Raw genomic sequence first — 9,569 nt, forward strand, 5'->3', positions numbered from 1 at the left:
GCTGGCTCCGCCCAGCAGGCAGGGTGTCAATATGCATGTCCTCCTGCTCGCAGCCATTTCGCCAGCTGCTGTGAGAGGCCACACATCTGATACCAATAAAGCCTCAGTTTGGATTCACTTTCGTCTTTAGTCAAATTGATCGTGCCTCAATTTATTGCTATCAGTTTCGAAGAATGGACCTCCGTATTAAACCAGATCGCCTGCAGCTGGATCCGCACTCAAGCGACGCCATAAAGGACTTCCAGCACTGGCTAGCTTGCTTCGAAGCGTATATCAACGTGGCGCCAATCCCTGTTCCGGAGGCTCAGAAGATTCAGATCTTATACTCCAGGCTTAGCTCCAAAGTCTTCCCACTAATCCAGGACGCGCCAAACTACGCCAAAGCCATGATGCTTCTCAAGGAGAATTACGCTCAGAAGACGAACACGCTCTTCGCCAGGCACGTACTCGCCACTCGCTCTCAACTACCTGGTGAGTCCATAGAAGACGTCTAGAGGGCCCTAATCCCACTAGTCCGGGACTGTGACTATCAGGCCGTTACGGCCAAGGAACAGTCAGACCTCCTTATGCGGTACGCCTTTGTGACTGGAATTGTGTTAGATATCATGCGCCAGCGGCTCCTAGAAGGGGCCACGCGCGACCTCACAGAGACTAAGACGCTAGCGCTGTCCATGACGGTCGCCCTGCGCAACATCCAGTCCTACGTCCCCAACCCTCCTACGCTTCATGGACCCCATAGACAGCCGCACGAGCGGGGGCGCTGCTCACCCAATATGCCTGTGCTACACGCCAGCCAGCGAACCCCGGGGGGGCCCCGATGCTATTTTTGCGGCGAGCAAAAGCACCCCCGCTAATGCTGCCCGGCCCGCGCTGCCCTTTGTAAAACCTGCGGGAAGAAGGGCCACTTCACCGCGGTGTGCCAGGCCCACTCAGTAGCCGCGATCGCCCCCACCCACCCAGTAACGGACAATGGGGGCCACCATCTCCTCCTCCCCCCCCAGACCACGTGCGACCAGTGGGCGCTGCCATCTTCCCCTCCGCGCAACACGTGCGTTTTATGGGTGCCGCCATCTTGTCCTACCCCCGCAACGTGCGTTCCATGGGCGCTGCCATTTTGTAATCCGCAAGATGTTCGGGCGCCGCCATCTTGTCTACCCCCCAGCAAATGGGTACCACCAGCGTTCCAGGAACTGAACTCAACGGCCGCCCCATTACCTGACAACCAACCAAGGCTCGCCTCCATGTCACTCGACCAGTCTCGCCCACATAACCTGACCAACGCATCCACCAGCGTGAAAGCCGATAGCCATGTAACCTCCTGCCAGCTGGACTCCGGGAGCACCAAGAGCTTTATACACCTGAATAAGGTAAGGCGCTGCTCCCTCACGATACACCCCGCCAATCAAAAAATCTCCCTGGCCTCCAGATCCCATTGCGTAGCGATCCGGGGGTACTGTACGGTCACGCTCACGGTCCAGGGCGTAGAATTCCATGGCTTCCACCTCTACGTTCTCCCTAACCTTGCACTTATCCTCGGCCTGGATTTCCAGTGTAACCTCCAGAGCCTAACCCTGAAATTCGGCGGACCCATACCACCCTTTACTGTGTGCGGCCTCGCGACCCTAAAGGTCGACCCATCTTCCCTCTTTGCCAATCTAACTCCAGATTGCAAACCCGTCGCCACCAGAAGCAGATGGTATAGCACCCAGGTTAAGACCTTCATCAGGTCCGAGTCCACCGGCTGCTTCGGGAAGGCATCATCGAGGCCAGCAACAGCCCCTGGAGAGCTCAAGTGGTAGCAGTTAAAACTGCTGAATGGTCATGGACTACAGCCAGAACATCAAGTGATACACGCAGCTCGGTGCGTACCCCCTCCCATGCATATCTGACATGGTTAACCAGATTGCGCAGTACCGGGTCTTCTCAACGGTAGATCAGAAATCCGCTTACCACCAGCTCCCCATCCATAAATCGGAGCGTCCATACGGTCGCCTCTATCACTTCCTTACGGTCCCCTTCGGCGTCATTAACGGGGTCTCGGTCTTCCAAAGGGAGATGGACCGAATGGTCGACCGGTACGGTTTGCGGGCCACGTTTCCATACCTGGACAATGTCACAATCTGTGGCCATGAACTGCAGGACCACGACGCCAACCTTGCTAAATTTCTCTACACCGCTATTCTCCTAAACCTCACTTACAACAAGGAGAAGTGAGTGTTCAGCAGGAACCGCTTAGCCATCCTCGGCTATGTGGTCCAGAACGGAGTTCTGAGGCCCGATCCCGACCGCATGCGCCCCCTCATGGAGCTCCCCCTCCCCCACTGCCCCAAGGCCTTCAAATGCTGCCTGGGGTTCTTTTCATACTACGCTCAGTGGGTCCCAAACTTTGCGGACAAGACCCGCCAACTCATACAGTCCACCCACTTTCCCCCGACGGCCGAGGCCCAACAGGCCTTCGCCCGTATCAGAGCTGATATTGCCAAGGCCACAATGCACTCTGTAGATGAAACACTGCCCTTCCAAGTAGAAAGCGACGCATCAGACGTCGCCCTTGCCGCCACCCTCAACCAGGCAGGCAGGCCCGTGGCATTCTTTTCCCGCACCCTTCATGCCTCTGAAATTCGGCACTCATCCGTCGAAAAAGAGACCCAAGCTATCGTTGAAGCTATGCGGCATTGGAGGCATTACCTGGCCGGCAGGCGAATCACTCTCCTTACGGACCAAAGGTCGGCAGCCTTTATGTTCAACAACACACAGCGGGGCAAGATCTAAAATGATAAAATCTTGCGGTGGAGAATTGAGCTCTCCACCTATAATTACGAGATTATGTATCTCCCTGGCAAACTCAACAAGCCCCCAGATGCCCTATCCCGAGGTACATGTGCCAGCACACAGGTAGACCGACTCTGAACCCTGCACGACAGCCTTTGTCACCCAGGGGTCACTCGGTTGTACCACAAAATTTGCCCTACTCCGTCGAGGAAGTAAGGACAATCACCAGGGACTGCCAAGTCTGTGCGGAGTGCAAGCTGCACTTCTACCGGCCAGACCGCGCACACCTGGTGAAGGCCTCCCGCCCCTTTGAACGCCTCAGCATGGACTTCAAAGGCCCCCTCCACTCCACCGATCGTCACACATATTTCCTCAGCGTGATCGACGAATACTCCCGGTTCCCCTTCGCCATCCCATGCCCCGACATGACGTCTGCCACCGTCATTAAAGCCCTCAATTCGATCTTCACTCTGTTCAGTTTCCCCGCCTCCATTCACAGTGACAGGGGATCCTCATTCATGAGTGATGAGCTGTGGCAGTTCCTGCTCAGCAGAGGTATCGCTTCCAGCAGAACGACCAGCTATAACCCCCGGGGAAACGGACAGGTAGAAAGGGAGAATGGGACGGTATGGAGGCCGTCCAGCTGGCCCTACGGTCCAGAAACTGTCATAATATACACCAGTATATCATGGTGCTGATACACACACACTGATGGACAGACAGCGCACACACAACACACACAACACCGCAGCCAATCACCAGTTAGAGCACATGCACTATAAAGACAGGGGGCATCAGAGTCCCCGCTCATTCAAGCTGCAGCCTCCTAGTAGGACAGAGCTCACAGCCTGCAGCACAGATCTTCACCATGTGCTGAGTGCATAGACTGGTTAGGACAAGGCATAGGTCTTTAGTTCAATCTAATATCGTGTTAACCCACAGTGAAAGTATGTTCAACAGTTTCTGATTTAATAAAATAGTGTTGCACTATTTTAAGTGTTGGTGACCTGTATGTGTTCCACGGATCCAGAGCACCCAACACATCATGATACCAGGAGTTGAGGGATATTAGAACTTCTTAGACCCACCTGCAAGTGATCTGCCTTCCACCAGCATACAGTCATCCTGCAAAATGGACAGCGTCCGCCCGCCGCCGCCGCCGCTCCGCATCACCGGTAACCTAGGGGCCAACTGGAAGATATTCAAACAACGCTTCCAGCTCTACCCTGAAGCCACAGACCAGGAAGATGCCTCGGACACCAGGAAGATCGCTCTCTTCCTATCCACGGCCGGGGACCATGCCATCCACATTTTCAATTCTCTCACCTTTGCGGATATTGAAGATAAAACAAAGTTCAAGACGGTCCTCCTCAAGTTTGACACTAACTGCAGCATAGAGGTGAATGAAAGTTTTGAGTGCTATATATTCCAACAGCGTTTGCAGGGTAAGGATGAACCTTTCCAGTCCTTTCTCACCCACCTCCGCATCCTTGCGCAGTCCTGTAGCTCCGGGCCCACCTCCGACTTCGTGATATGCGACCAGATCGTTTTCGGTGTTCAGTCGGACCCCCTACACCAGCAGCTCCTCAAGGTAAAGCAGCTCACCCTAGCGACCGCCATCGAGACCTGCGTGCTACACGAAAACGCCACGAGTCGGTATTCCCACATCAAAGTGGCTGAAACGGCACGGCAAGGTCCCCTCGAGGCGGAACGGGTGCAAGCTATCGAGCAACTCCAGGCCCTCAGCCAGGATGAGGGTGGCCATTTCGCGTGCTTTTCGCGGACTCCCGCGCTTGTGCGCACCAAACGAGGGGACGGCGACGTCGACGAGCGTAATGCGCAGGCGCACACCACATACGACCGCACCGCGCATGAGCGGTGGCGCAGCGAAAGTACTGACACTCCGACGTGCGGCAACTGTGGCTCCGACCATTTAAAGTGACAATGCCCTGCCAAATCCCGACAATGCCTGAGATGTGGTAAACTTGGACACTATGCTGCTTTATGCAGAGCAGCTCAGCCTGCCAACTCATATCGCTTCAGCCAGCCTCGCAGGAATGTCCGGGCCATTCAACCCACGGTCACCGAGTCTGATGCGGACCTACTACCCAACATTGACACCGAGGACCCGAAGGCGCCTTTTCGAGTCGGTATCGTCACAAAAAACAGGGTGTCCCCGAAGCAAAGAATCCAGCCTCTATCGGTATACAGCATCGATTCAGACGATGAGTGGTGTGCCACCCTGACGGTTAACCAGTCCCAAATACGATTCCGCCTGGACACTGGTGCCTCCACCAATCTCATTGCGCGGTCTGACCTCCAAAGCCTTCGAGTCAAACCAGCCATCCTCCCATCAGCCTGCCAGCTATTAGATTACAACGGCAATGCCATTGATGTCAGTGGCTTGTGCCAACTTGAAGTGACGCACAGGTCATGCAAAGCCACCCTTCCCTTTGAAATCGTGGGCTCCTCGAAAGCCTCCCTGCTTGGTGCGCAGGCATGCAAGCTGTTGAACCTAGTTCAGAGAGTTCACTCTCTCTCTCCTGATGACACGTCTGCCTTTCAGGACACCGACTTCAGGGCGCAACTCGACGCCATTATCAACCCGCACCGCGATGTCTTTGAGGGCATGGGCACACTCCCGTACACCTACAAGATCTTATTAAAACAGAATGCCACGCATGTGGTGCACACACCTCGCAGGGTCCCAGCACCCCTTAAGGACCTCCTCAAGCAGCAGCTACAGGACCTCCAGAACCAAGGAGTGGGTTCCAAAATCACGGAACCAACCGACTGGGTCAATTCCATGGTATGTCTAAAAAAGCCTTCCTGCTTCAGAAGTGTTCCATAGGATTATGGAACAAATGATGGAAGGCATTGAAGGTGTTCGCGTCTATGTCGACGAAATAATCATTTGGTCCACCACCCCGCAGGAGCACGTCAGTCGCCTCCAGCGCGTGTTCAAATGCACACGTGAGCATGGCCTCCGCCTCAACAGGGCCAAATGCTCAAGTTCCTCGGGGACCACATCTCCCAGTTGGGTGTGCAGCCAGATGCGGACAAGGTAGCTGCTATCACAGCTATGAAAACACCAGAGGACAAGAAGACGGTCCTCCGATTTCTGGGCATGGTCAATTTTTTAGGGAAGTTCATCCCTAACCTCGCCTCTCATTCCATGGCTCTCAGGAACCTGGTCCGGAAGACGACAGACTTCCAATGGCTCCCTGCCCACGAGCGCGAATGGAGAGAACTCAAAACCAAACACACCACGGCCCTGGTCTTAGCTTTCTTTGGTCCAGCAAAACAGACCAAAATTTCGACCGATGACAGCCAATCCTGCATTGGGGCAGTGCTCCTTCAACATGATGAGGCCTCACCATGGGCCCCCGTTGCATATGCATCACGCGCCATGACCCCCACGGAGCAGCGCTACGCGCAGATAGAAAAGGAGTGCCTGGGCCTTCTGACCGGTGTGGTTAAGTTTCACAATTATGTCTACGGACTTCCTCAATTCACCGTCGAGACCAACCATCGCGCGCTGGTCAATATAATACAGAAAGACTTGAAGGACATGACACCTCGCCTCCAGCGTATTCATCTCAAGCTCCAGCACCATGACTTCCAGCTGGTATACACCCCAGGCAAAGACCTCATCATTGCTGATGCTCTCTCCAGGGCAGACAACACTCCATGTGACCCAGCGGGATTTGTCTGCCAGGTTGATACCCCTTTGCTACAGCGTGTCATGCGCCACCTAACAGACGGGTGGCTCAAGGGCCAATGCCCTCAGTTCTATAATGTCAGAGATGATCTGGCGATAGTAGACTGGGGTTCTTCTAAAACTGGACCGCATTGTCATCCCGCATAGCATGCGCCAGCTCGTCCTGGAACAGCTACACGAGGGCCACCTTGGCATGGCAAAGTGCCGCTGATGGACCCGAGAGGCAGTGTACTGGCCCGGCATCAATGAGGACATAGCCAACACAGTGCTCAACTGCCCCACTTGTCAGCGCTTCCAGCAGGCCCAACCACGTGAGACCCTGCAGCCCCATGAGTTGGCCACGTCACCATGGACCAAGGTGGGCATCGACCTGTTCCACGCGCTGGGTAGAGACTATGTCCTGATCGTGGACTACTTTTCGAATTACCCGGAGGTGATACGGTTGCACGACATCACCTCGTCTGCAGTCATTCATGCCTGTAAGGAAACCTTTGCTCGACACGGCATCCCGCTCACGGTTATGTCGGACAATGGCCCCTGCTTCGCTAGCCAGGAATGGTCCAACTTTGCCAGGCGGTAGAATTTTGCCCATGTGACATCCAGTCCCCTGTACCCCCAATCCAACGGCAAAGTGGAGAAAGGAGTACATATAGTCAAACGGCTACTCTTCAAGGCTGCCGATGCTGGGTCTGATTTCTACCTTGCCTTGCTGGCCTATTGCTCCGTCCCGCTGTCCACTGGCCTGTCGCCAGCCCAATTGCTCATGGGTGGCACCCTGAGGACGGCGGTGCTGTCCATTCATGTCCCAGACCTGGACCTCGTTCCGGTCCTTCGCCAGATGCAGCTGTCTCGTGCACAGCACAAGGCGGCTCATGACTCCCGTGCTGATCTCCCTGCTCTGGTGCCAGATGACAACGTCCGCATCCATCTTCCGGATGGTGGCTGGTCTGCGATCGCGGTTGTCCTTCGGCAGGTGGCCCCCCGCTCGTTCCTTATTCGTCTACCGGATAGCTCTATTCTGCGCCGCAATCGACGCGCCCTTCATCTCGTTCCACGCTCGCTACGTGATCCTCCTCTGGCGCCTCGCCCTCCTGCTGACCCTGCCACGGACTATGCAGGGCTCCCTGTCACTCTGCATCCCCCTGACTTTGACGTAGTCCAGCCCGCTCCTGAACCGGCGGCTCTCGACCCACCCTTGAGGTGGTCAACCAGAATTCATCGCCCACCTCAGAGACTTAATTTATGAACTTTGCGGACTTATAGACTCTCTGAATTGTTTTGTTGCTTTGTTTGATTGTTTACCTGGTTAGTATATAGTATTCATCTCGTTATTCTCTGCACCAGGCACCTTCCCATGGAAATAGCTTAGTTCTCATTTACGTAGTCTGTAAATATGTCTTCGCACCCCACACGTAGTTAGGAACATTCTCACCATACACTATTTATTGCCACACATATACATTCTTTTATAAAAGGGGGGATGTCATCATAGACACCAGTATATCATGGTGCAGATACACACACACTGATGGACACACAGCGGGACCAATCAACATACACAACACCGCAGCCAATCACCAGTTGGAGCACATGCACTATAAAGACAGAGGGCATCAGTTCCCACTCATTCAGGATGCAGCCTCTCAGAAGGACAGAGCTTACAGCTTACAGCACAGATCTTCACCATGTGCTGAGTGCATAGACTGGTTAGGACAGGCATAGGTCTTTAGTTTAATCTAACATCGTGTTAACCCACAGTGAAAGTATGTTCAACAGTTTCTAACTTAATAAAATAGTGTTGCACTATTTTAAGTGTTGGTGGCCTGTATGTGTTCCACGGATCCAGAGCCCCTAATACATCAGAAACCTCCTGGCTTCCCGCTGGCACGAGGTCCTATTGATGCGTTACATTCCATTCGCTCATTACTCTGCACTGCCACTAACAATACACTGCATGAACGTCTTTTTACCTTCCCCAGGAAGTCCACATCCGGGGTGTCTCTCCCGACTTGGCACACAGCTCCGGGAACCGTGCTTCTCCATAAACATGTCCGACTCCACAAGGCGGACCCATTAGTGGAGAGGGTACACTTGCTCCACGCAAACCTCCAGTACGCCTACGTGGCATTCCCCAACGGCCGCCAAGATACTGTCTCCCTCAGAGACCTGGCACCAGCAGGTTCCACCACCACACCACCCCCGTCGCACCAGGCACCACCCTCCCCTCCCCCGTCGCTCACAACACCACCCCCACTAGGACCGTCCGTTCTCCCCCTGCCCACACCTGTCGATGAAGAGGATTTCAGCACGCTCTCGGAGTCACCTTCGACCAGGTCAGCACCAACATCGCCGTCACCACTTCGTCGCTCCCAAAGGATCATCAAGGCCCCAGACCGGCTGAACCTCTGACCGATCCACCGGACGTCAAAGGACATTTGTTTTGCTTTATAAATATTAAAATCATTATTGTATATAGTTATCCACCACTCCCGCCGGACTCAGTTTTAACAGGGGGTGAATGTGGTAAACTACTGTTGTACCTATATTAGAGGATGTACGGTAGAACCTGCAGTCCAGGTTCGCCTGTGGCCCCTGCCTGCTGGCTCCACCCAGGAGGTGGGATATAAATATGCGTGTCCTCCTGCTCGCAGCCATTTCACCAGCTGCTGTGGGAGGCCACACACCTGATAGCAATAAAGCCTCAGTTTGGATTCAACTTTCGTCTTTAGTCAAATTGATCGTGCCTCAATGTTTAATTCCACCAACTGTGCAAGATGCTCATTGCATAACTTCTTAAGTGTGAGGAAAGTGACAAAATGGCTGCAAGTGGAGTTGGTAGATAAAATTATAGGTGTGGCCTGACTTGATTCGCCACTGATCCCTCTTGTTTAAAAACCTTACATTGGTCGTAACGCAAGCACGAACCAAATGATCAGTTCATGCAACATTAACCCTTCAGCCATGGGAGAGTGTAATCCATAATCCCAGCAGATTCATTGTAATAATTAATCTATCTATTGATTGTTTGCCTAAAGGATCTGCACAGCCTGAAATCTGATACAAGTGGTTTTAACAA

The sequence above is a fragment of the Scyliorhinus torazame genome, chromosome 19 (genome assembly GCF_047496885.1).
Source record: "Scyliorhinus torazame isolate Kashiwa2021f chromosome 19, sScyTor2.1, whole genome shotgun sequence".
Taxonomy (NCBI): domain Eukaryota; kingdom Metazoa; phylum Chordata; class Chondrichthyes; order Carcharhiniformes; family Scyliorhinidae; genus Scyliorhinus; species Scyliorhinus torazame.